At 36.0% G+C, this 27,210-nt stretch overlaps 1 long non-coding RNA gene across 1 annotated transcript; it reads left to right on the top strand.

Annotated features, from left to right (window-relative positions):
• Nucleotides 1-2,789: 2,789 nt before the first annotated feature.
• On the top strand, nucleotides 2,790-20,562 carry LOC126754718 (uncharacterized). The gene is made up of 3 exons (XR_007666400.1): nucleotides 2,790-2,861; nucleotides 19,259-19,462; nucleotides 20,319-20,562. It is a non-coding gene; the product is annotated as an uncharacterized LOC126754718 (long non-coding RNA).
• The last annotated feature ends 6,648 nt before the right edge of the window (nucleotides 20,563-27,210 follow it).

Genomic DNA, 27,210 nt, shown 5'->3' with positions numbered 1-27,210 from the left:
TCCAGTGGTTTAAACACTGTAAAATAAGCAAGATATTTATTACAATTGAAATATATATATATATATATAAGTGTATATGTATGTAAAGATTTACCTCCTTCCATTTGGTAGGCGAACGTGAGGGGCCCTTTAGAGCGTTTAGCTGTTGAGCAAGTTCGATCCACAGCTCTTCTAACCTTTTGGGTCGCGTGGGATCGTTCTTGTGGAGCTTCATTTCAGGGTGAAGCTCTAGAAATGCTAAGTAGCATTCAATTTGCTCTTTTGTTGTACGCAAGGATTCTGAAATTGTAACAGTTAATTATATACAAGTAAAAGAATATAACAGCAAATTTAATTTAACGTTTACTTACCTTTGTTTTCCATTTTGAATGTATTGACAATTCACTTATAGAGATCATCACAGATAATAATCGATTGTTGGTGTTTATGTTTTATACAAAACTCAATCAGGTAAAAGTAAAAAAAAATCAATTTCACATAAATTTTAGCTCTATAGTATTTCAAATACAAGATTTTATTTTTATTTCTATTGGTAATTCATCTTTTTTACTGCGTTAAAAATAATTTAATGTTTGTTATCGACAGTATTTTTATACTCTTGCAACAATGTTGCTAAGGAGAGTATTATAGTTTTGTTCACATAACGGTTGTTTGTAAGTCCTAAAACTAAAAGAGTCAGATATAGGGTTATATATACCAAAGTGATCAGGGTGACGACTAGAGTCGAAATCCGGATGTCTGTCTATCCGTCCGTCCGTCTGTCCGTCCGTCCGTCCGTGCAAGCTGTAACTTGAGTAAAAATTGAGATATCATGATGAAACTTGGTACACGTATTCCTTGGCTTCATAAGAAGGTTAAGTTCGAAGATGGGCAAAATCGGCCTACTGCCACGCCCACAAAATGGCGGAAACCGAAAACCTATAAAGTGTCATAACTAAGCCATAAATAAAGATATTAAAGTGAAATTTAGCACAAGGGATTGCATTAGGGAGGGGCATATTTGGACGTAATTTTTTTGGAAAAGTGGACGTGGCCCCGCTCCCTACTAAGTTTTTTGTACATATCTCGGAAACTAACATAGCTATGTCAACCAAACTCTATGGAGTCGTTTTGCAGGCATTTCCATATACAGTTCAAAAATGCAAGAAATCGGATAATAACCACGCCCACCTCCCATACAAAGGTTATGTTGAAAATCACTAAAAGTGCGTTAACGGACTAACAAAAAACGTCAGAAACACTAAATTTTACGGAAGAAGTGGCAGAAGGAAGCTGCACCCAGGCTTTTTTTTAAATTGAAAATGGGCGTGGCCTCGCCCACTTATGGACCAAAAACAATATCTCAGGAACTACTAGACCGATTTCAATGAAATTCGGTATATAATATTTTCTTAACACCCTGATGACATGTACGAAATATGGGTGACAGCGGTTCATAACCACGCCTTCTTCCAATATAACGCTATTTTGAATTCCATCTGATGCCTTCTCTGTATAATATATAGTACATTAGGAACCAATGATGATAGCGGAATAAAACTTTACAAAAATACGGTATTTGAAAAATATGTAAATGACGTATAATGAAATCTCGATTATCACTTTATCATGCGGGAGTATAAAATGTTCGGTGACACCCGAACTTAGCCCTTCCTTACTTGTTTCATTCAGGTTTTATATACATACATCTCTAAGTAATGAAATGTGTCAGATGGTCAGACCTGTTCGTTTTCAGTTGAGAGACTCGCAAATTTTTAGTGACTGTCACTTACAGAATAGCAAAATCGTCTCAAGTCTCAAAAATTGTCTCTAACTCAAAATCTCAAATTTAGAGACTTGAGACTGTCTCACATTACAGAATCGCACGGTAAATGTGATTACACAAACGTTATTTTTGCCACCCTAACGGTGTATGTGTTTGGTATTTATGCGATTTTGAGTAAGTGTGCGTGTGTTTGTATATTTGTCTGTGTGGGCGCGTGTTTGCCCGCTGATGTCTGACAAAATGTCACACTCAACATTACGTAAGTATATTGTTACTGAAACGGAACAAAGCACATATTTTCATATGTATGTTTATGCATGCAGGTCTATTTGTATGGAGGTGTTTGTGTGCCTACCGCTTGTCGTTGTGGGTCATTGGCATTTGAATAATATTATGCTTTCACTGTTTTTTTCAATTATTTTCAAACTAATTTTTATATCCTATAACAACAACAATAACAAGGTGTCTGCAAATAATTGCGAGCGCGCCGGGATTTTAAGCGGAAAACCAGTATTTTCACGCAATTGCGGTGCGACAAAAGCAAAAACCGAAACCAAATTGAATAAATATCACGCAGCAAAAGTAAGCGATAAATAATAATGAAAATACATACTACATCTGCATGTGAGAAAAATCTCACGCCAAAAAAATATAATATACAATAGTTCAAAGAAACAAAATTTCAGACAAAATTAAAAAAAAAAAACCAAACAAAAGAAATTTGTAAAAAAAATTCGAATCAGAAAAAAATCAATTTAAAAGTATGACGTACAGAAAAAAACAATTGTTCACTAAACACATATGAGTATAATTTTTTTCAACTCACAACTCTCATAAAGACGGCGAAAGGACGCAAGGTTTACACTGTAAGTTTTCAAGCCCTTTGATTTTATACTCATTTTGTAATAATTAATTTTCTTTGTAAAATTAATTTTCTCATTTTTTAAAAATTCTTTTTCTTCGTAAAATTATTTAACTTAGATATTCGAAGTAGGTGGTGTTTAATTTGCTGCCCAAATGTGCACAGAAAGTATTAACCACTTTAAAAATTCTTTAATAAAAATACGCACGGGTTAAAATGTACAATCATTTAATGGTATAGTATAATGTGTTCACAATCATTTAATGCAATTTAATTTATAAAAAATAATAAATTATATTTGAACGACGAAGGTATGTAGGAGTACGGAGCGGGGTGGACATAAGTTGCATACCCGACTGATGAGGGATCGCAGGAGAGATTTACGTGGCGCCGCGTATGATCGAACGTATAAAGCGAATGTGTATCAGCGATGAGTGTGTGACGAGTTGAGTCTGTTATCCCGTTGTCCATCCTGTTTGTTTAGTAGGTTGGTGTACAGGTGAGGTGAGTTGTGTTGGTGTTGTGTAGTGTTATGGTGTCATCGGCTGTGTCTTGCTAGGTTGCGGCAGTTTTCCCGGGTAGAGAGTATTATTATAAGTTCTCCACTTTCTTCATTAATTTAAATAAAAAATAACCGATATTTTTGAAATAAAGTCTTTCGTGGACCATAGGTAATATAATATTCGGCAGCTGTTGACTTGAAATCGTTTGCTTGGAAATAATCCGGAAACGTGTATTTTAAGCGGGCGTCGTTGAAGACCGATTTCGCCCAGCTTGACCTCGATTACGCTTTCGCCCCAGCTTTAGCTGATTTAACCCCTAACTCCTAACAGGTTTCAACAAGCTATTTTCTCGTCTCCTTGATAAATTTTATATATGTCGAGGATTTTAAACACTTTACACTTTTATTTAACTATAGAATAATAAGTTCACTTTATAATTTTTATTACTAAAGCACCTGCCTCTCTTCTTTCTGTTCGTAGAATACGATCAGACCTCACTTAGAAACAATTTCCCTATTTCTGCTGCTATGCTAAAAAGACGCTTTGGTACATTTGTTTCCTTTAAAATATTAGCACTCCGTCATACGCGTGTACACTGACATACAAAACACAAGTACTAGCGTTCCGACATATACAATAATAATAAAATTAATAATATCAATGTAATTGGTAATACGAAGTTCCGTTAGGTGAACACAACTGTTATGCAATATTTTCGAGAATAAATACTGCTTCAGGTGATATAGATATATTTGTTAACATTAAAAGTAATATTATTTTACATGAGTTTTTTTAAGCTCCCTTGCATGATTCAAGCAGAAATTCACATGTTTTTCTATGTAAAAACGCAAACAACAATCAACAACCGATTGTTTAATCTACCATTAGTAAATTTTCATTATGCATTTGAATTAAGAAACAAATTAAATGCAACAAAAATTCACAAAATATTCCACAACCAATTTAATACATTGCGCAGTTAATGTCCATTAAGTTAATTGAAACTAAATGACATATGACGAACAGATGAATGCTAGTGGGCACAGTGGTTCGAGCAGCTAAAAAAAGGAAGTGAACAAAAACCTTTGAGCCTCGAAATCAAACTTGGCACATCATTTACATTAACATCTCTTCCACATTCTATCTAAACTAAGGTCACTTTAGGAAGTCTAAATAAGACTGATGCTTCAGCTTTAAGTACGTTCCTAATTTATTGGAAGAATTGGGTTGCAGGCTCTCATGAACTGAATTATCTGGTCCGCTGCGATGGTACAGTTGGTAAAGTTGGACTGATCCCTCATCGTCACATCCTTTAATTTAGTTTTGGCTCTGGTACCATCCGGCATACTTAATAACACTTCCAGCGTCACGCTCGTCAGCGCAGCTTTGGCTGACGGTTTAACCTTTTCAGCTGCCCTTTGCCGCTGTCGCTGCTGGCGGTTCAAGCTAGAACCGATTTCGCACAATCAGTGGACTCCTGGAGCTCCTTTCTTAGCTACTAATTCGTTGTATTTTGAAGCTGCGCCGCTTCGCTGGGGCATTGACTGTAAAAGTTGACGCATTACTAGCAGCAACACTCTTGGCATCTCCATTCTCTCCCTCCTTTGCAGTCATACTTTTGTTGCAGGATTTAGTTCCGTCTGCCGCTGGTGCTGTTGCCTTCTCGAAACTATGGAAGTTTAGCTTCAGCTGCAGCATTAGTGCCAGGTGTGCCAGGTCTTGCTTCAAGACCAAGCTTCGCTCCTGTGCACTGGCTTTTTTCGAACTCGTTACAAACACAGCCCTTTTCTGAGAAGAAAATCCTGAGTTCCTTGATTCTTTATTGTTGTTATTAGGAGTGTTACATTTGACCAACAAATTAAGCTATTAGCTTATTTTATATGGAAGGCTTAGCCAACATAATTATGTTGGCTTGTCATAAGCTTTCATAGCTTGAATATTGAACTAGAGGCATTGCCAGTTCATACCTTTTTTTCATTCACAATGGCAAGGTTTTTCCCAAAAAAAAGTAGTTGGCAAACCGAGAAATATACATAAATATTTGTATAGCATATTAATATTCCGTTTACAAATTTGTAATTGCTAACTAAATTGTATTTGATAAAGTATCCCATTCAATTCTTTTGAATAAACTTGATCCTCTTGGTTTTCAACCAATATTTCTAAAATGGGTTGATTCTTATCTTAGTAATAGAATTCAACAAATCATATTTAACGATACTTTTTCTGACATAATCAGTGTTCCTTCAGGCGTTCTTCAAGGCAGCCATCTTGGTCCAATTCTGTTCTTGTAATTTATTAATGACATATCATCTGTTGTTAATTTTCAAAAGTTTTATTATATGCTGACGATGTAAAACTTTTTAAATATATGCTTCAAACAGTGAAAGATGTCAGTTGCAAACAGAATTAAACAACCTAGTTTCTTGGTGTGATAGAAACGACATGCCATTGTTTTCACGTAGATCTTCATACGCAATACAAAATTGTAGGTTGGAGCAAGTATGCAGTTTTGTTGATCTGGGAGTAACTATGGACCCCAAACTCAATTTTAATCTTCACGCATCTTCCACGGTTAAAGGCGCTATTAGTTTAGTCAAACGTTGGTCTAAAGAATTTAGAGATCCGCTTACCACAAAAATTCTTTTTACATCTCTGGTGAGGCCTATATTAGAGTATGCATCAGTGGTTTCGAACCCTAGTTACCAAGTCCATTCTGATAAGATATAGCCCGTTCAAACACAATTTTTACTTTTTGCATTAAATCATTTGCACTGGGATCCTTGTTTAAATCTTCCCCCTTACACTAACCGTTTAAAACTTATAAAACTCCGATACTCGCTAGTCGTAGGGAGATGCTTGGTGTAATATTTCTAGTTAAACTCATAAATGGGTCAGTCTGTACCACATCTCTCTTATCTGATATTAATTTTAACGTTCCCGCTCGCTCTACCAGGCAGTTTAGACCCTTACTTTAAAATTTTCTGGAACAAATTTTGAGTTAAACGAACCATTCCGCCGTATATGTCATGATTTCAATTCTCATTCCAGCACATTTGATCTAACAGACTCACTCTTTACCATTAAAAAAATTATTTTATCTACTCTTAACAAGTAACATTTAAAAATTATAAACTTTTGGCTGTTGAAATTTTTATACTCTCGCAACAAAGTTGCTAAGGAGAGTAAGTTTGTAAGTCCTAAAACTAAAAGAGTCAGATATAGGGTTATATATACCAAAGTCATCAGGGTGACGAGTAGAGTTGAAATCCGGATGTCAGTCTGTCCGTCCGTCCGTGCAAGCTGTAACTTTAGTAAAAATTTAGATATCATGACGAAACTTGGTACACGTATTCCTTGGTTCCATAAGAAGGTTAAGTTCGAAGATGGGCAAAATCGGCCCACTGCCACGCCCACAAATTGGCGGAAACCGAAAACCTATAAAGTGTCATAACTAAGCCATAAATAAAGATATTAAAGTGAAATTTGACACAAAGGATCGCATTAGGGAGGGGCATATTCGGACATAATGTTTTTGGAAAAGTGGGCGTGGCCCCGCCCCCTACTAAGTTTTTTGTACATATCTCGGAAACTAACATAGCTATGTCAACCAAACTCTATGGAGTCGTTTCCTTCAGGCATTTCCATATACAGTTCAAAAATGCAAGAAATCGGATAATAACCACGCCCACCTCCCATACAAAGGTTATGTTAAAAATCACTAAAAGTGCGTTAACCGACAAACAAAAAACGTCAGAAACACTAAATTTTACGGAAGGAGTTGCAGAAGGAAGTTCCACCCAGGCTTTTTTTAAAAATTGAAATCTACCGATTTCAATGAAATTCGGCATATACTATTTTCTTAACACCCTGAACAATATGGGTGAAATCGGTGAATAACCACGCCTTCTTCCAATATAACGCTATTTTGAATTCCATCTGATGCCTTCTCTGTATAATATACACATTAGGAACCAATGATGATAGCGGAATAAAACTTTACACAAATACGGGATTTGAAAAATATGTAAATGACTGATAATGAAATCTCGATTATCACTTTATCATGCGAGAGTATAAAATGTTCGGTGACACCCGAACTTAGCCCTTCCTTACTTGTTATTTCTGTAGCTGAGCAGCGCCTCTCGCGTCGGTTGGGCGGGAAGAGGGTAATTGTTGGGTATTATTATTATCAGCTGATTGTTCTTTTCGCCATTACCAACCCAATTCATTTTTAAGCGAATATATGGAATAAGCTAAGTGCGTTTTATTTGTCCATGATTTAGTAGCTATTAGCTTGTGATGGTCAAATAAAACACGGCTATTATAGTTTTTACTCATATTTTGAAACAAAGAGTGGTGTAAGTAAGTTAAGTTTGTACTAAAATCTATATAAATATATAAAAAAGTAAGGAAGAGCTAAGTTCGGGTGTCACCGAACATTTTATACTCTCGCATGATAAAGTGATAATCGAGATTTCATTATCAGTCATTTACATATTTTTCAAATACCGTATTTGTGTAAAGTTTTATTCCGCTATCATCATTGGTTCCTAATGTACATACATATATACTCGTATTATACAGAAAACGCATCAGATGGAATTCAAAATAGCGTTATATTGGAAGAAGGTGTGCTTGTGAACCGATTTCACCCATATTTCGTACATGTCATCAGGGTGTTAAGAAAATATTATATACTGCGGCCTGAGATATGGTTTTTGGTCCATAAGTGGGCGAGGCCACGCCCATTTTCAATTTTTAAAAAAAGCCTGGGTGCAGCTTCCTTCTGCCACTTCTTCCGTAAAATTTAGTGTTTCTGACGTTTTTTGTTAGTCGGTTAACGCACTTTTAGTGATTTTCAACATAACCTTTGTATGGGAGGTAGGCGTGGTTATTATCCGATTTCTTCCATGTTTGAACTGTATATGGAAATGCCTGAAGAAAACGACTGTGTAGAGTTTGGTTGACATAGCTATAGTAGTTTCCGAGATATGTAAAAAAAACTAAGTAGGGGGCGGGGCCACGCCCACTTTTCCAAAAAAATTACGTCCAAATATGCCCCTCCCTAATGCGATCCTTTGTGCCAAATTTCACTTTAATATCTTTATTTATGGCTTAGTTATGACACTTTATAGGTTTTTGGTTTCCGTCATTTTGTGGGCGTGGCAGTTAGCCGATTTTGCCCATCTTCGAACTTAACCTTCTTATGGAGCCAAGGAATACGTGTACCAAGTTTCATCATGATATCTCAATTTTTACTCAAGTTACAGCTTGCACGGACAGACGGACGGACGGACGGACAGACATCCGGATTTCGACTCTACTCGTCACCCTGATCACTTTGGTATATATAACCCTATATCTGACTCTTTTAGTTTTAGGACTTACAAACAACCGTTATGTGAACAAAACTATAATACTCTCCTTAGCAACATTGTTGCGAGAGTATAAAAATTATTGTCAATGGTCTAGAGACTAAGAAACTATAACCGAATATTTAAACCACTTTTCACTGGCGGACGCGATTTCTCATCTTTGGATCATCTGAAGCACTAAAACCGAATTTATTCTTAACAAGTAAGGAAGGGTTAAGTTCGGGTGTCACCGAACATTTTATACTCTCGCATGATAAAGTGATAATCGAGATTTCATTATACGTCATTTATATATTTTTCAAATACCGTATTTTTGTAAAGTTTTATTCCGCTATCATCATTGGTTCCTAATAAATACATATATTATACAGAGAAGGCATCAGATAGAATTCGATATAGCGTTATATTGGAAGAAGGCGTGGTTGTGAACCGATTTCACCCATATTTCGTACATGTCATCAGGGTGTTAAGAAAATATTATATACCGAATTTCATTGAAATCGGTCTAGTAGCTCCTGAGATATGGTTCTTGGTCTATAAGTGGGCGGTGCCACGCCCATTTTCAATTTTTAGAAAAAGGCTGGGTGCAGCTTCCTTCTGCCACTTCTTCCGTAAAATTTAGTGTTTCTAACGTTTTTTGTTAGTCGGTTAACGCACTTTTAGTGATTTTGAACATAACCTTTGTATGGGAGGTGGGCGTGGTTATTATCCGATTTCTTCCATTTTTGAACTGTATATGGAAATGCCTGAAGAAAACGACTTTGTAGACTTTGGTTGACATAGCTATAGTAGTTTCCGAGATATGTACAAAAAACTTAGTAGGGGCGGGGCCACGCCCACTTTTCCAAAACAATTGCGTCCAAATATGCCCCTCCCTAATGCGATCCTTTGTGCCAAATTTCACTTTAATATCTTTATTTATGGCTTAGTTATGACACTTTATAGGTTTTCGGTTTCCGCCATTTTGTGGGCGTGGCAGTTGGCCGATTTTGCCCATCTTCGAACTTAACCTTCTTATGGAGCCAAGGAATACGTGTACCAAGTTTCATCATGATATCTAAATTTTTACTCAAGTTACAGCTTGCACGGACGGACGGACAGACGGACGGACGGACAGACAGACATCCGGATTTCGACTCTACTCGTCAACCTGATCACTTTGGTATATATAACCCTATATCTGACTCTTTTAGTTTTAGGACTTACAAACAACCGTTATCTGAACAAAACTATAATACTCTCCTTAGCAACATTGTTGCGAGAGTATAAAAAGTACGTGAATGGTTATCGTCCTTACTAGAATCATGAAAACATGTTGATAAATAACAAGTAAGGAAGGGCTAAGTTCGGGTGTCACCGAACATTTTATACTCTCGCATGATAAAGTGATAATCGAGATTTCATTATACGTCATTTACATATTTTTCAAATACCGTATTTTTGTAAAGTTTTATTCCGCTATCATCATTGGTTCCTAATGTACTATATATTATACAGAGAAGGCATCAGATGGAATTCAAAATAGCGTTATATTGGAAGAAGGCGTGGTTGTGAACCGATTTCATCCATATTTCGTACATGTCATCAGGGTGTTAAGAAAATATTATATACCGAATTTCATTGAAATCGGTCTAGTAGTTCCTGAGATATGGTTTTTGGTCCATAAGTGGGCGAGGCCACGCCCACTTTCAATTTTTCAAAAAAGCCTGGGTGCAGCTTCCTTCTTCAATTTCTTCCGTAAAATTTAGTGTTTCTGACGTTTTTTGTTAGTCCGTTAACGCACTTTTAGTGATTTTCAACATAACCTTTGTATGGGAGGTGGGCGTGGTTAATATCCGATTTCTTCCATTTTTGAACTGTGTATGGAAATGCCTGAAGAAAACGACTCTGTAGAGCTTGGTTGGCATAGCTGTAGTAGTTTCCGAGATACGTATAAAAAACTTAGTAGGGGGCGGGGCCACGCCCACTTTTCCAAAAAAATTACGTCCAAATATGCCCCTTCCTAATGCGATCCCTTGTGCCAAATTTCACTTTAATATCTTTATTTATGGCTTAGTTATGACACTTTATAGGTTTTCGGTTTCCGCCATTTTGTGGGCGTGGCAGTGGGCACGATTTTGCCCATCTTCGAACTTGACCTTCTTATGGAGCCAAGGAATACGTTTACCAAGTTTCATCATGATATCTCAATTTTTACTCAAGTTACAGCTTGCACGGACGGACGGACAGACGGACGGACAGACGGACATCCGGATTTCGACTCTACTCGTCACCCTGATCACTTTGGTATATATAACCCTATATCTGACTCTTTTAGTTTTAGGACTTACAAACAACCGTTATGTGAACAAAACTATAATACTCTCCTTAGCAACTTTGTTGCGAGAGTATAAAAAAGTAATTAACGTTTTTTTTTTAATTTTTCCTTATGTTTATACTCTCGCAACAATGTTGCTAAGGAGAGTATTATAGTTTTGTTCACATAACGGTTGTTTGTAAGTCCTAAAACTAAAAGAGTCAGATATAGGGTTATATATACCAAAGTGATCAGGGTGACGAGTAGAGTCGAAATCCGGATGTCTGTCTGTCTGTCCGTCCGTCTGTCCGTCCGTCCGTCCGTGCAAGCTGTAACTTGAGTAAAAATTGAGATATCATGATGAAACTTGGTACACGTATTCCTTGGCTCCATAAGAAGGTTAAGTTCGAAGATGGGCAAAATCGGCCTACTGCCACGCCCACAAAATGGCGTAAACCGAAAACCTATAAAGTGTCATAACTAAGCCATAAATAAAGATATTAAAGTGAAATTTGGTACAAAGGATCGCATTAGGGAGGGGCATATTCGGACATAATGTTTTTGGAAAAGTGGGCGTGGCCCCGCCCCCTACTAAGTTTTTTGTACATATCTCAGAAACTACTATAGCTATGTCAACTAAACTCTACAGAGTCGTTTTCTTCGGGCATTTCTGTATACAGTTCAAAAATGGAAGAAATCGGATAATAACCACGCCCACCTCCCATACAAAGGTTATGTTGAAAATCACTAAAAGTGCGTTAACCGACTAACAAAAAACGTCAGAAACACTAAATTTTACGGAAGGAATTGCAGAAGGAAGTTGCACCCAGGCTTTTTTAAAAATTGAAAATGGGCGTGGCGTCGCCCACTTATGGACCAAAAACCATATCTCAGGAACTACTCGACCGATTTCAATGAAATTCGGTATATAATATTTTCTTAACACCCTGATGACATGTACGAAATATGGGTGAAATCGGTTCACAACCACGCCTTCTTCCAATATAACGCTATTTTGAATTCCATCTGATGCCTTCTCTGTATAATATATACATTAGGAACCAATGATGATAGCGGAATAAAACTTTACAAAATACGATATTTGAAAAATATGTAAATGACGTATAATGAAATCTCGATTATCACTTTATCATGCGAGAGTATAAAATGTTCGGTGACACGCGAACTTAGCCCTTCCTTACTTGTTTTTACATACATTTTGTCATAACACTGATACTTACTGCACCCAGTTCGTGCTGAAGGTTACACTTCTATTGAAGGCTGAGGAATGCACTTGAAGTCTTATAGCTATCAGAAAATGAGGATGTACAAATCATCTCCCAATCCTCGAAAGTGATTATTTTGCTAGTATGCAGTGTTATATCAAGAACGTTCCGCAGGGACAAAGAGTTTGGTTTCTCCCGCGTTTAGCTTTAGCTAGATTACTTATTATTATAAAATTAAGTAAATACTTACCTCTTTCCTTCTATCTCCGCTGCCATATACCGTGTTACGAACATTGGCATCTGCACCTACCGCCAGGCGTTCTTTCGCTTCATCCACCGCGGCTACCAACTTCCTAAGATCTATTGGTGGCGCTTTACCAATATTACGTAAGTAATAGTATCGAAGGAGAAACGTCTTAGCCTTGCCATCCTGTATAACGAATATGGTCAGGTTGTCTGAAAAGATATTTACCTTCTTTTTCGCACTCGGTAAGTATGTATTGTAGTATAATAGTTTTAATCCAGATACCATGTCTCCAGAGGGTATCCATGGTTCTTGAACTAAAGCCACATCGTAGTCGATCCTCTCTAATTTGAGGTGAAGCGCGGCATAGGCGACCTAGCGCTTATCCAGGTTTATTTGAAGAATCTTCATTGGTCGAGGTTATTCACGGGGTTGAGTTGAACCTCTGGTTCTCCCTTACCTACGACTTGGAGCATTAACATGACATACAAAATCTTTCCTAGAACCTTCTCCACATCTAATATGTTCTATTTAAATCATATGACGAAACCTTCAAATTAAAATTTTTAATACAATAAATAGTACATATTTTCCAAATTTTACTTTAATTTAAATACTGTTCAATAAACTAGCCACTCTCCGCCCATGCTCTACCGATCTGGCTCTCACTTTGCTGGCATCAATTGGCTATTTAGTAGTCATATGTATTTTATTGCAATTAATTTTTTTGTTGTTTCATTATTTATTCATATTTTGGTTGTGTTATTGTGTGCAACCGCCGCTTTGGCAGCGAATTCATTAATAAAGTTCTTGTTTGCTGCGAAATCTTGCTGTGAATTTGACCAAGATGAAAAGGTAATATCAATTAAAATAAATCAGACGTTAAAGTGCCATTGACGGTGCTCATTAACAAAATGAACCTGATTTTCAATGAAGTTTTAAAACTGGTTTATAATGGATGGATTTTTTAATTACCAATATGAATAAATATTAAATTATTTGTAGCTAATTCGACTGTTCAGCCAATGCAAATACTCTATCGTATTGAGTCAAAATCTCTTCTCCCAAAAGATTTTTCGTCTTTTTCTTGCTTCTGTTTAGAACAACCAAAAATTCCTAGCTGAACCTTTCCCAAGAATGCCGACTGGTCCTCCATAACTCTGTAACCACAACTGCGTGGGTCAAAAATATGAATCTAAACAATAACAAAGTATTAACACATTGAGTGCCATGGCTACATGTTTTCGTGCGACAGGCATTGTCTGGCCTTAGGTATTGTCATGTGTTTTTGGTTGACGCTACAGGGTTTGTTTAAATGTATTTCTAGTGGCCTAATGTTTGCCCTAAATTTTGGTCCAAGTTTCATAGAGATATCTTTATTTTTGCGGTTTTTATGTTAAAAACTCGGAGGTTCTTTTTAATTTTGAAAATTTATTGGAATTCATTCGATATTTCGGAAAAAAAGTATAAAAAAGATATTGAAGAATTAAAATTAGGACATGATAACTTCAATTACATTGATTTTTTACATTAATTTTTTAGATGTGTATATTTTGGAAAGTAATCATTACACAATTGGGGAGTGTTGGGGCATTGTGTAGTTGTCCTTTTGATATTCTTTCTTGCTTCCTTTCGACTAAATTTTCTTTTTGCTTCAGCGTAGCATAAAACACAAGCACGTTGGATGGTTTTATTATTTTCATCTACTCTTTTTATACTCTCGCAACAAAGTTGCTAAGGGAGTATTATAGTTTTGTTCACATAACGGTTGTTTGTAAGTCCTAAAACTAAAAGAATCAGATATAGGGTTATATATACCAAAGTGATCAGGGTGACAAGTAGAGTTGAAATACGGATGTCTGTCTGTCCGTCCGTCCGTCTGTTCGTCCGTCCGTGCAAGCTGTGACTTGAGTAAAAATTTAGATATCATGATGAAACTTGGTACACGTATTTCCTGGCTCCATAAGAAGGTTAAGTTCGAAGATGGGCAAAATCGGCACACTGCCACGCCCACAAAATGGCGGAAGCCGAAAACATATAAAGTGTCATAACTAAGCTATAAATTAAGATATTAAAGTGAAATTTGACACAAAGGATCGCATTAGGGAGAGGCATATTTAGACGTAATTTTTTTGGAAAAGTGGGCGTGGCCCGCCCCTTTTTAAGTTTTTTATACATATCTTGGAAACTACTATAACTATGTCAACCAAACTCTACACAGTCGGTTTCTTCAGGCATTTCTATATACAGTTCAAAAATGGAAGAAATCGGATAATAACCACGCCCACCTCCCATACAAAGGTTATGTTGAAAATCACTTAAAGTGCGTTAACCGACTAACAAAAAACGTCAGAAGCACTAAATTTTACGGAAGGAATTGCAGAAGGAAGTTGCACCCAGGCTTTTTTTAAAAATTGAAAATGGGCGTGGCCTCGCCCACTTATAGACCAAAAACTATATCTCAGGAACTACTAGACCGATTTTAATGAAATTCGGTATATAATATTTTCTTAACACCCTGATAACATGTACGAAATATGGGTGAAATCGGTTCACAACCACGCCTTCTTCCAATATAACGCTATTTTGAATTCCATCTGATGCCTTCTCTGTATAATACGAGTATATACATTAGGAACCAATATTGATAGCGGAATAAAACTTTACACAAATGCGGTATTTAAAAAATATGTGAATGACGTATAATGAAATCTCGATTATCACTTTATCATGCGAGAGTACAAAATGTTCGGTGACACCCGAACTTAGCCCTTCCTTACTTGTTTGATCTAGCATTGAACGAGCCAATTCATAGCTGGTGTTAAAGTTGTCTACATATAAAGTTCGACCCTGACCTTTCAAATCAATGATCAGATCCTCGCAAACAGTTTTAGCCAAACCGACTTCTTTCAATCCACTTGATGACTTTCCGGGGTATATTTTCACTGACCAGGTGAATCCTTCAGTAGAGCAGAGCTTAAAAAGCTTTATACCATAAGGATGAGCTTTATTTGGTATATATTGTCGGGATAATAGTCTGCCTCGCCATGGAATAAGGGTCTCATCAATTACTATGTTTTCACCTGGTACGTAAATTCTTTGGTATCTCATTTGTAGCATGTCTTATGGTGGTTTTATTTTACCAAGCCTATCACCTGGTATAATTGAGTTATTGTCTGAGAAGTGCATGAAACTAAGCAATAGATGAAAGCGATTGCGTGACATTACTTTCCCCGGAATTGAAAAGTTGTAGAGCTCCTCTTTGGACCAATAGTCTTTTAAACACCCGACCTTCACCAAACCCATCCACAACATAAGGCCAAGAAACTTCTTCATTTCAAAATCTGTTGTTGGTATCCAATTTTTTTTTCGAGAAAATCTGGTAACAGCACTTTTATTTACATATTCATCCGCATACTTATTTGTTTCTGATACAATTAATTCAATAACGTCGTTGTCAACAAATAGGAGAAATGCATCCAAACAGGAAATATCTGAAGGAAAAGACTGTTGCAAGCCTGATCGCCCTGTGAATGTAAAAGTTTTCTGACGAGAACTAAATTCAGTCCAATTGATTGTTTCGGAAGAATCGACTACGTTTGACAATGCTGTTGTTCGTCCTCATCCATGTCCCAGTCGTCTTCAGTATCGCTGTTATATATGTTATCACTGTTATTTGTATCATTGTTATTATCAGAGTCAGTGACCAAATCCTCTGGTAGCCAGTTTTCATCAATCAAGTCATCGCAAGAAAAATCACAATCATCATCACTTCCTTCCAACGCTTCACGTATTTCACGATCTCTAAGGTTTCGCTTCGCCATTTTTCTAATTCAAATCTACAAAAATAAAAGAAAATAAAAAAAAAATAAAAACAGATATAATAAAAAATTTAATTAAATGTAAAGGAAAATGCGTAGAAAGAAAAAAAAAATTATAAGAAATAGCAAAAAAAATCGCGTCGCATATTTTCGTACGACATCGATTTTTACGATTGCAATGCCGTCGTGCAGTGCCATGTCGTAAGGAAACGTGCGACAAAAAAAAACTCAAGCATCAATTCCTTTATTTTGTTGACGTGTTTATCATCAGTTGATATTGATGGCGCTCCTGGACGTGGTTTGCGGTCAACTCTTCGAATAATTTATATTTATTTATAATCGACAATTATGTGAAGGTTTCGGCACCAGAAATTAGATTTCGTATACAAAAATTAATGGAACTTCTTTCTTAAATAATTTCCTTCGTCGTAAAAATCATCGCATCCACTTTATGTACTTCAAAAAGACAAGCATATACTAATACATAATTATTTTGATGTGACATTTGGCACAGCTGTCATTGACAGGCATGCAGGTGCTCAGGAGTATAATGATTAAATGTTTTGATATGCCGTTATTTATATTCATAAAAGCCTTGCATTGTTTGTGTTACTCTATGTACTACTAAATTCGCTCAGTTTTGTAGTTGTGCAGTTGAAGTTCTTTTAATTTTTTCCCAAATAGTAAATGCGTTACGATATAGAAGGTAAATTAAATGCGAAACATTTCAACCGTTCAGTTCAGTCAAGGTGCTAATTGTTATTAATAATATTATTGATTTTTGGTAAGGATGTGTTTCAAAGTTGTGGTTTAAAATATATTAAAATGTATTATTCAAGTTTTTAATGAGAAAAAGCTGCAGCTGAACACCTGCCCTACTTGGTTACATTTCTGACCTTCGTCAGAAATGGAAAGACGTACAAAGAAATTTTTAATCAGTTGAAAAACATTGTTTGCAATGTTAAGCAAATACAGAATTTTTGAAACTATTTCCAATATTAGACGCAAAGAAAAAACCTTAAAAACTTCAACAGAAATAGAAAATAAAAAAGAAATGTGGTGTCGTGGGATACCAGGTAGGAACGAAGTTCCTTCGGATAATGTAGAATCGATACAATTTGCCAAAAAAACTGTGCTTAATTTTATGTAGGTTGTCCTAATTTTTTCTCAAATTTCGCTGATTAGTTTTTATTTAAGTACAGATAAGTATTAAGAAAACTCTACTGTCGTCCTACTGCCGTCGGCAAATATAGGAAATATTCAAGTTAGCGGGAACGACAACTGTCGTGTAGTCGTGCAGCTGTCAAAATAACAGTGTCCATAAGAACGTCTGTATTTTAATATTTGACAGATGTAGTTTGCAGTCTGCCGCACTTCACTCAAAACTAATTTGCATACACAATAATGTTACAGATTTTCATGCCTGATTATTTTGCAAAACCTAAAGGTAGGCTATAGCTAGCGATCTTACAGTCTTTTTCTTACGGGTTATTTCTTACGGGTTTTTTCTTACGGTTTTGCTATCACTTTTTTCAGTTAGGTCCCGCAGCAAAATCTCTATCTTCTCCAAGCCTGCCGTAAGGAACTTCGTTCCAAAAACCGTAATAAAATCCAAAATAAACTACAGAATCATCCGGGATTGGCGCAGAACTGAATATTTTCTACTTTTACACCAGTTGGTTTTCGTCAAAACCCCTTGGGACTCAATGTGTTAAAGGAGTCCGAATTTCCTGTAATTCAACTGCTGTAAAAAAGCCGGAGGGAACTAGTTGTTCCAAGAAAATGCAATATTTGTAAGGAGTAAGTGTAAGGGCTGGCACTAGCAAGGTAGTTCAAGCTAAGTTCACCTCCAGGAAGGCAAAAACACCAGGGGCAGACGGAACCAAACCGTGTAGCAAAAATATGGCTACAAAGCAGGGAAGAAAAGTAAAATCCAATAGTATTGCTGTCAGTAGGGCGTTGATCCAATACTTTATCAAATTCGGATTTTATCAAATTAAAAGTATTTAGATTTTTTTTCTCCCGCCCTGCTTACTATAACAATAATAGACTTCTTTACATCTGACTGATCAAGAAAAATCTTCACACACACCATCCTTATTCAAGCGCTTGATAAAACTTGTTAGTAGACCAACTTTACCATAGTATCAGGAAAGAACCCCATATAGAAGACTGCCAAAAGTTGGGCATTTTGTACATGTTCCTGATATTTGTCTGCCAGGGAGTTTAAAGTTTCGCTATAAGAAGATTGCTTTAAACAAGACGGGAAACTCTCGACGAGACTTCTTCTGTACCAATAACTTAAAAAATTTTTTCAATGAAAATACTGTTAAATGTATAGGTTTATTTCTAACGATAGACGTCGCGTTACTTTCTTGACAAACTTGTGTAGAGTTCCTACATACTTTTTGATGCCAACGTGCAGAACTCAACTGATCACGAAGATGACATATGTATGTGTACTCAACCAGATCTGCTCGGCCGATTCAAGGAAGACGACGAGTGAAACGAATCTTAAGAGGCTTTCCAGGATCAGGTATTGATATTAGCTTACACATCACTTCGAAAAAGAAGTAATGTTGAACACTTAGACGTTCAATCAATCAAAAAATAGACTTGGTGATAAACTTATGAGAAACATATTTTCGATTTCAGATCTTTCCTTAAAATCGATCTTTTCATCATTCGAATTATATTCGAGACTTTGGCTCTTTCGCGAAGAGTGTATTTCTACGAGAATGTGTTGCACTCTCGTTTCTGATCCTGCCATCCTGAATAGTTAATCAGCTAAGGCACCTTTGTGTAATCTGTCAACTATAAGGAAGTTGTAAATTTCCTATGAAGAACGCACTCGCAACGGAAATTACTTTTTGAACAATTCAGATCTATGCTAGCAAACCGCTTACAATTAGCCTTCCACTACAGTGAACGCGGCACACAAGCTGACAGCGCAACCTTCAGCGCAGACAAATATAAAATTGCGAGAGTAGAATTTATGAAAATTAGTCTCTTGGGTGCAAATCTAATAAGCTTGACATATATTCTTCACTTTCCTCTCTTTCTATTTCTTATTTACATACAGAATTCTTTATTATCTAATTTTCACAGCCACACTTATTTGCAATACAAATTATTTATTTTCTGCGACGCTGCATTATTTCAGACACGCAATTTTTTACCAGATTTGATGCCTTACAATTGACTCCTCGCCAGCTGATCTCCGCACTGTTGGTGGCATGCTTTTCGCGATGTCAGCAAATAATTTATATTCGTTCGCCCTAACTAACCGACTAATCTGCATCGTCGACCAAAGCCCCGAAGCGCAAATAGCATACAAATGAGTGATTGAGGTGAAGGCAAAGAGAAAGTAAGCATAGAAGAAGAATTGTAGTAAAAAAAGATACTAGTAAGAAAACCATGTTTAAGCAAGCGGGGCACAATTGTTGACAAAAAGTTTATGTGGATATTTTTGGTCGCTGATTTACTTTTCAGAGTCCACATAATTTGAGTGCGTGGCGAGTATACACTAACGGTCAAACGCAATCTTCAGTCACCAGGTTTCAGAAAATACACACTAATTTGCAAATAATATTAAAATGTTGTTAACCAGTGTAATTAGAAAAATTCAGTAATTAAATTTTTAGAGTTGCTAACGTATTTTTAAATAATAAATAATTTTTAACTAATTAACTATTTAAATATTAATGCGGGAAACGAAAGATTATAGTTTAATTTTTTTTTTTTAATTTAAAATAGTGTATATATATGTATATTGTTTTACAAAAATTGCTTACTATGTTGGTTAAAAATGTTCACACTAATTTTGACAGAAATGTGCTTTAATAATTATTATTATTCAGCAAAACTAAAACGAAATTAAGGCGGTGCCGCTTTTTTCAAAATAAATATTTAATTAATTCGCGTCTTTGTAAACTGCTATAATTCCACATACATACATGTATTTTATTAGGATAACTACATTTAGTTATTGGTGTTTGTTTGGTCACTGATATTTGACCGCTAGTGTATAACGTCAGTAGTGGTATTCCGTCTACTCTTTTTGACATACATTTTGTGATTAACATGATTTATCATCTTTTTTAGTCGACCTCATTGCCAGTGACTTCGCTTGCTTACAATTGAATAAACCCACTTACTTGTTTTTTCGTCCGTCTCAGCGTTGACTTCATAAATAATTTTAATTTAATTTCCTATTGCTATAGGATTATGTTATCAAATGTCAACATACAACAGTCAAAGTTGAGACAGAAAAAGTCGCCAAAAGGAAAGAGAGTGAGAGAAATGTCTGAAGCAACAGCAGCTTAATCAATTCAATTGTAAGGAGCACAGCTGTCACTAAATTGGCTGAGTTCGATTTTGTTATTACACAAGGCGCACAGAGTACAAGTTTATTACAAATTTGGTTTTAAATTGAAATATTTTTACCCATAGTATACAGTAGGAAAATTATCGGATGGAATGTTTTAAAAATTGTATTTGATATTTGAGTTACAACGTTTTTTTATAAATTACAAAAATAAAATTTGTGTACAAAAAATGTATTTACCTAACATATTTTAAACAAAAAATATTTTAAAAATTTCCAAATTAAAAAATTATAATAATATTTCACAGTGGTCTATTATATTATATCAAAATTTGAAGACGATATGAGTCAAGAATATATATCCAATCTGCCGTTTTACTTGTTGGCTGTTTTTCAATGTGATTAAAATCATAAATAAAATTAATCTAAAAAAAATTAATGTAACTAATTTAAAAAATTAATACAATAAATGTAAAATAATAAATAAATGAAAATCGATAAATTAATTGAAAAAAAATTATTAAATTAATTTAATTTTTTGAAAAAATTTTTCTTACCTCACTCCACTGTGCAGTATGTCGCAGATTCACTTCTAACTAGTAAATACTATCAGCGATATATGTATGCCTGCTTTTTTATATATGTATTTACCTAATTCGCTATGACTCACTTGCACTCGCCTTCATTAATTTGTCTCAACCATCAGCTCCTTTACACCGCCTTTTCCTTTTTGTAATGAATTAAATTAATTTTTTCTGTATGTGACAGCACGCGTTAAGGAACGTTTCATTTCACAAAAAAACCAAAACATCTCTTGTTTATGTCGAACCACACATAAACAAATAGTGATAAGCAATTCCAATATATGGTGTGAAATAGAAATGGTATCACACATAACGAGTGTTATCTCCTACATGCTATTCTCTCGGGACTGTTTGTAACGATAAACTATCGACTGTAGATAGTGTGTCTATCTTCAAGTAATATAGCAGACAGCAAATAAAAACTACAAATAACATAGAAGACAGCAAATAGAAACTAGTACCATAAAGATGTATAAATAGCACTAAATTATCAAAATGTACTTAGTCTTAGTTTTGTATTAATAAAAGAACTTGCCCTGACGGTGCAAAAGATACAATAACTTGATTCCATTGTAATTAACTGGCGGCTCAACGGGATAGCAAATTTTTACTTGCTATCAAAAAAGGTCAGGAGACATCCTTGAAAAGACAGGAACTCTGCGATCCTAAAGAAGGATAAATTAATTATTATTATTAAAATACAACGAGAAGTAGGACTTCCAATACAAAGTACTTGAAATAGTAGCATACGATTCAAAGCAGATCCTGAAAAAGCGGACAGCGCCGAATCCAACAAAAACGAAACAACAGTAATTTAAGAAAGAAGATTACATGTTTACACCTCGATCAAACAGCAAGAAAGCAGCCTTTGACGACAACAAAAATATATTCCAACTAGAAGCAAAACTATTAAGATGACTGAAGCGGCAGCACTCAAAGCACACATTGATGTCCTTACGACTCAACTCAATTCGTTAAAAACCGACTTCGATGCATTAAGGACACAGTCACAGTTTTCGATGACCACGGTACCAATCATGCCTGCTCTAAAACCACAAATCGCACAAGCAAGCCAAATAAGTACAGAAATTTTTAAATGCCTACCAATATTTGACGGAGCAGAGGGCGAATATAACCCTTGGCGCACCCAGGTGTGGACACAGATGGGGAATATAAAAGTATTTATATACAGCCCTGAGTATTACAATTGCGTATGCATAATCAGAGCAAAAATAACAGGAGCTGCTTCTGAAATTCTATCAGTTATTGGAACTCAACTTAATTTCCATGCTATAATCAACCGCTTGGATTAGACCTATTCGGATAAGCGACCACTACATATCCTGAAAGAAATAATGATGAAGAAAAAGCAAGGAAGTAAAACTGTCACTGAATTCCACGACGAAATACATCAAGCCTTAACATTGATTCAACAAAAAATAGAAACAATGGAAGAAAATATGCGAGCTGGAAGATTATCAGATGTGAGTGATGACGCCATCCGCACATTTATTATGAGACTCCGGAGCAATTACAGAGGTATACTTTATTCAAATAAACCAAAGAGCCTTGGTGAAGCATATGCGATTGCTTGCACCATCTACCATAATAATCAGGATCTACACTTCGAGAGCACTGTTCCCCGTCGACATGATTAGAGACATGAAGATCAGACCACCTTTTATCACCAAAGGAATAATCATCAACTGAGACCAGCATATCGCGTTAATCCTCAACGGCAACCAATTTATGAAGAGAGAAGAAACATAATTCTGGTAGCTACATCCAGCGAAATGGCCAACAACAATCAAAACCTATACCAATGGAAGTGGACTTTTCACACCAATACGTGAAACAAACGCATCAAAACTCACCAAGAAATCCGCCTCACCCACAAAATCCATTTAAAAGTGAGAGAAGCGTATCATCCCAAAACTTTAACCACAATAAAGTACAGCGTATCAACCAAACCGAACAAGCTGACATAGAATCTGTGAACATCTCTAACTACGAGGTAAATTTTGAATCTGGCAGTACTTTTTAAGGCGAATAAATGGGTTGCCATGCATCCAGACGAAATGCGGACTAACAGGCACACCCGTCCCTTTACTAGTGGACACTGGATCCACAAATAACTACATTAGTAAGAACTGTAACATAGGTAAGTCAGTATCAATAAAACCATTTAGAACAAAAACTCTACATGGCTATTCGGTTATACATTCAAAAAAAGTGATCACAATCACAATGTACGGGCATCACTTAGTATTCTTTGAAATAAGCGAATTAAAAGAATTCGACATAATCTTAGGTGAAAAAGGTCTCAGATTAATTAAGGGAGAGATTAACCTCTTTGATTATAGTTTAAAGTACCAGAAGAAAGTAGCAGGAAAAAAGGAACCTTTCATTAATTATACTGTAGGTAATGTCAAGTATGAGGAGGAAATTAAGGAAATAATGAAAGCAAATGGAAATATTAGTGACACCCTCCTTCACAACTACTATCCAAGCTACAATTAGGGCGCAAACAGAAGATCCAATTTGGACAACGCAATACCCTTACCTACCCCGTGGCAGACCATGACTTCGTCAATAAAGAAATAGATAGGCTTTTAGAAAATGGAATAATTCAGCCGAGTAAAAGTCCGTACAATTCCCCTATTTGGACTGTTCCAAAGAAAGGATTAGACGAAAATGATAGACCTAAACGGAGAATGGTGGTCGACTACCAAAAACTTAACGCGCATACTATAAACGACCGCTACCCTATACCTGATATTAATATGACAGTTCAAAATTTAGGTAAAGCTAAAGTTTTCTCGACCATCGATTTAGAATCAGGATTCCATCAAATTTTAATAAAGGAATGCGATCGCGAAAAAACCGCATTTGCAGTGAATGGCGCAAAGTATGAGTTTGTTAGGATGCCGTTTGGACTTAAGAACGCACCCTCAATCTTTCAACGATGCATAGACGACATTTTGCGACAATATATCGGAAAATTTGCTTACGTTTATATAGCCGATATTTTAATATTTTCTTCTACGCTTGAAGAACATATTCGAACTATAGTCAATGCACTACATGAAGCTAATATGTAAAATTCGGACGAAAAGTCGCATTTTTTCCAGGACTCTGTTGAGTACCTTGGCCACATAATTAAACATAACAGAGTGACGGTTGATCCAAGAAAGATTCGGGCTATAAAAGAGTAGCCAATGCCAAAAACCTTAAAAGAACTCAGATCATTTTTAGGATTGTCTAGCTACTATAGGAAATTTGTAAAAAACTTTGCACAAATCACTAAACCACTAACTATACACCCACGAGGTGACTCAGGAATGATTTCAAACAATCAGAATGCGCGAGTAGAAGTAAAGCTCGATGAAGCGGCAATTACTGCCATAGAAAAAATAAAATATGCTCTGCAAGAACAGGTAGAATTTTATCAGCCTGACTTTACCAAATCATTTGAACTAACTACCGACGCCAGTAACCAAGTAATTGGAGCAGTTTTCTCCCAATTTCGCCAACCTATTGCTTTTATTTCTCGAACGTTAACTGAAATTGAAAAAAATTACAGCACAAATGAAAAATAACTTCTTGCAATCGTGTGGGCGTTACAGAAGCTCCGAAATTTTTCATACGGCATCACTGATTTAACCATTTATACTGACCACCAATCACTCATTCATTCTATTTCGGAAAAAAACCCGAACACCAAATTAAAAAGGTGGAAGAATTTTATTGAGGACCTTAGTCCCAAACTTGTCTACAAACCTGGACACCAAAATGTAGTAGCTGAGGCACTCTCCCGTCAACAAATCAACAATACAACAGATTGCCTCAAGATTCAGCACAGAGCTCTCCAACTGACCAAATAAAGGGGGTGAAACAACCTTTGAACTCATTCAAAAATCAAATAATACCTATACTAGATCCCACAAAAGAGGCAATTGACTCCGAAACCACTTTTCCAGGTAGGACGCGTCACACATTTTATTACAAAAATAAGCAAGATTTTTTAAGAAAACTACAACAAGTAGCTAAACCCAATGTAACTAACGCACTAAGAATAGATGAAGAGCTAATATTCCACTTTAAGGATGATATTATTTCCCACATTCCCAATTGTACCTTTGTGATAGCACCAAACTTGCTAATTGACATTACTAACCAAAGCGAACAATTAGAATTAGCAGAAAAAACACACAGACGTGCACACCGAAATTATAAAAACAATGTGCAAGAAATATTGCTTAACTACTTTTGGCCTAACATCAGAGAAATGTGCAAGAAAGAAGCGATAGACTGTCAAATTTGTTTGACAAACAAATACGAACGGCAACCAAACAGACAACCTATTGGAAAAACACCAATACCAACAAAAACTGGAGAATATATACAGATGGACATATTTCACATGAATAGTTGTATATATATATATATAAGCTCTACCGACAAATATTCGAAGTTCAAAAAGTATCGCGAATTTTGTGTTTTTTCAAAAATTATTTATTTATTCATGAATATCTAGTATTTTGTCCCTTTCAAAGTAATCCCGGTTTTTCCAATCTTCGAAGCACTTCAAAAAATCATTTTTTTATCTTCTTCAGCTCCTCCTTCGATGCCGTCTTTATCTCGTCAAGAGAAGCGTAACGTCGTCCTTTCATGGGCCTCTTCAGTTTAGGGAACAAGAAAAAGTCACAGGGGGCCAGATCTGGGGAATACGGTGGCTGCGGCATCATTAGTGTGTTGTTTTTGGCCAAAAAGTCGCGATGTGTGAGCAGGGGCGTTATCGTGGTGCAAAAGCCAATTTTTGTTCTTCCACAAATCCGGGGGTTTCTGGCGTATTGCTTCGCGCAAATTGCGCATAACTTGAAGGTAATATTCCTTATTGACCGTTCTTCCCTGTGGCAAGAACTCATGATGCACCACGCCCCTGCAATCGAAGAAAACTGTCAGCAAAACTTTCACATTCGACCCAACTTGGCGCGCTTTTTTCGGTCTTGGTTCGTGCGGCAGCTTCCATTGAGATGATTGAGCTTTGGTTTCCACGTCATAACCATAAACCCATGATTCGTCACCAGTTATGACCCTCTGGAGCAAATTTGGGTCGTCGCGGACAGAATTTAACATCTCATTAGCAATGTTCATGCGATGCTGTTTTTGGTCACAATTGAGCAATTTTGGTACGAATTTAGGTAAAAATCGAAGACGATCCAAAACACGTGCAAGCAAAGCAGCTGTCAATAATTAAATGAACATTCAAAATGGCCGAGCTTGTCGGCATAAATGAGAGACATGAGTACCAACATAACGCCACAAAAAATTCGAAATTCGAATATACGTAACCCGCAAAAATTCAAAATTCGCGATACTTTTTGAACACATCTCGTATTTCGATACACAAGTGTATCCAAATGCAAAACATCTAATGACTGGTAACGAAAATGTATTCATCAGCAACATGGCAAAGGCCGTTTATACTCGACTATATACATATACAACGTACTGCCACACCATTAAATCACTCGAAAACTAACGCTCAAGTAGAACGGTTGCACAGTACGTTGATTGAAATCAGTACGAGTTTAGCTAGTGAAAATAATACGAATCCAGGTGAAGAACTTTTTAACGCCATCCGACAATATAATTCTACAATTCACTCGTCTACAGGACTCAAACCTGAAGTAGTTTTCTTTAATCGCGAAAAGTATCCCGAGATTAAAGAAATCTTTCAGAACAATCAGTAGAAGCTATTGCTACACCACAACAAAGGACGAAGAAACATCACGTATAAACCAGGAGATATCATATATTCTAAACCAGATCGTAGGAATAAAATTGCTAAACGATATAATCAGCACAAAGTTAAGGAAGATCGCGGGGACACTATCCTTACAACGAGAGGGAAAATTATTCATAAAGACAACATCTGCAAACAAGCCACGCAATGCGATCCGAGACGGTATTAATTAATCTATTTTTATTATTTGTTGTATCCCATTCTGATCTAATCACAGATCTTAAATTCAAGAAGAATGTTTTAACAGAGACCGATCCAGTCTACCTATTTGAAAATACGTCTTATCTGTACCACGTAGCAAACTTGTCAATTATCCTAGGTCCATACGAGAATATCATGAAATCCAAATACGTTGCAGAAAAAAAAACAAAGAAGAAATAATTCTTATTAATAAA

The sequence above is a fragment of the Bactrocera neohumeralis genome, chromosome 4 (assembly GCF_024586455.1).
Source record: "Bactrocera neohumeralis isolate Rockhampton chromosome 4, APGP_CSIRO_Bneo_wtdbg2-racon-allhic-juicebox.fasta_v2, whole genome shotgun sequence".
Taxonomy (NCBI): Eukaryota; Metazoa; Arthropoda; class Insecta; order Diptera; family Tephritidae; genus Bactrocera; species Bactrocera neohumeralis.
The sequence above is the reverse complement of the archived record's forward strand: the minus strand, read 5'-3'. Positions and strand labels throughout refer to the sequence as shown.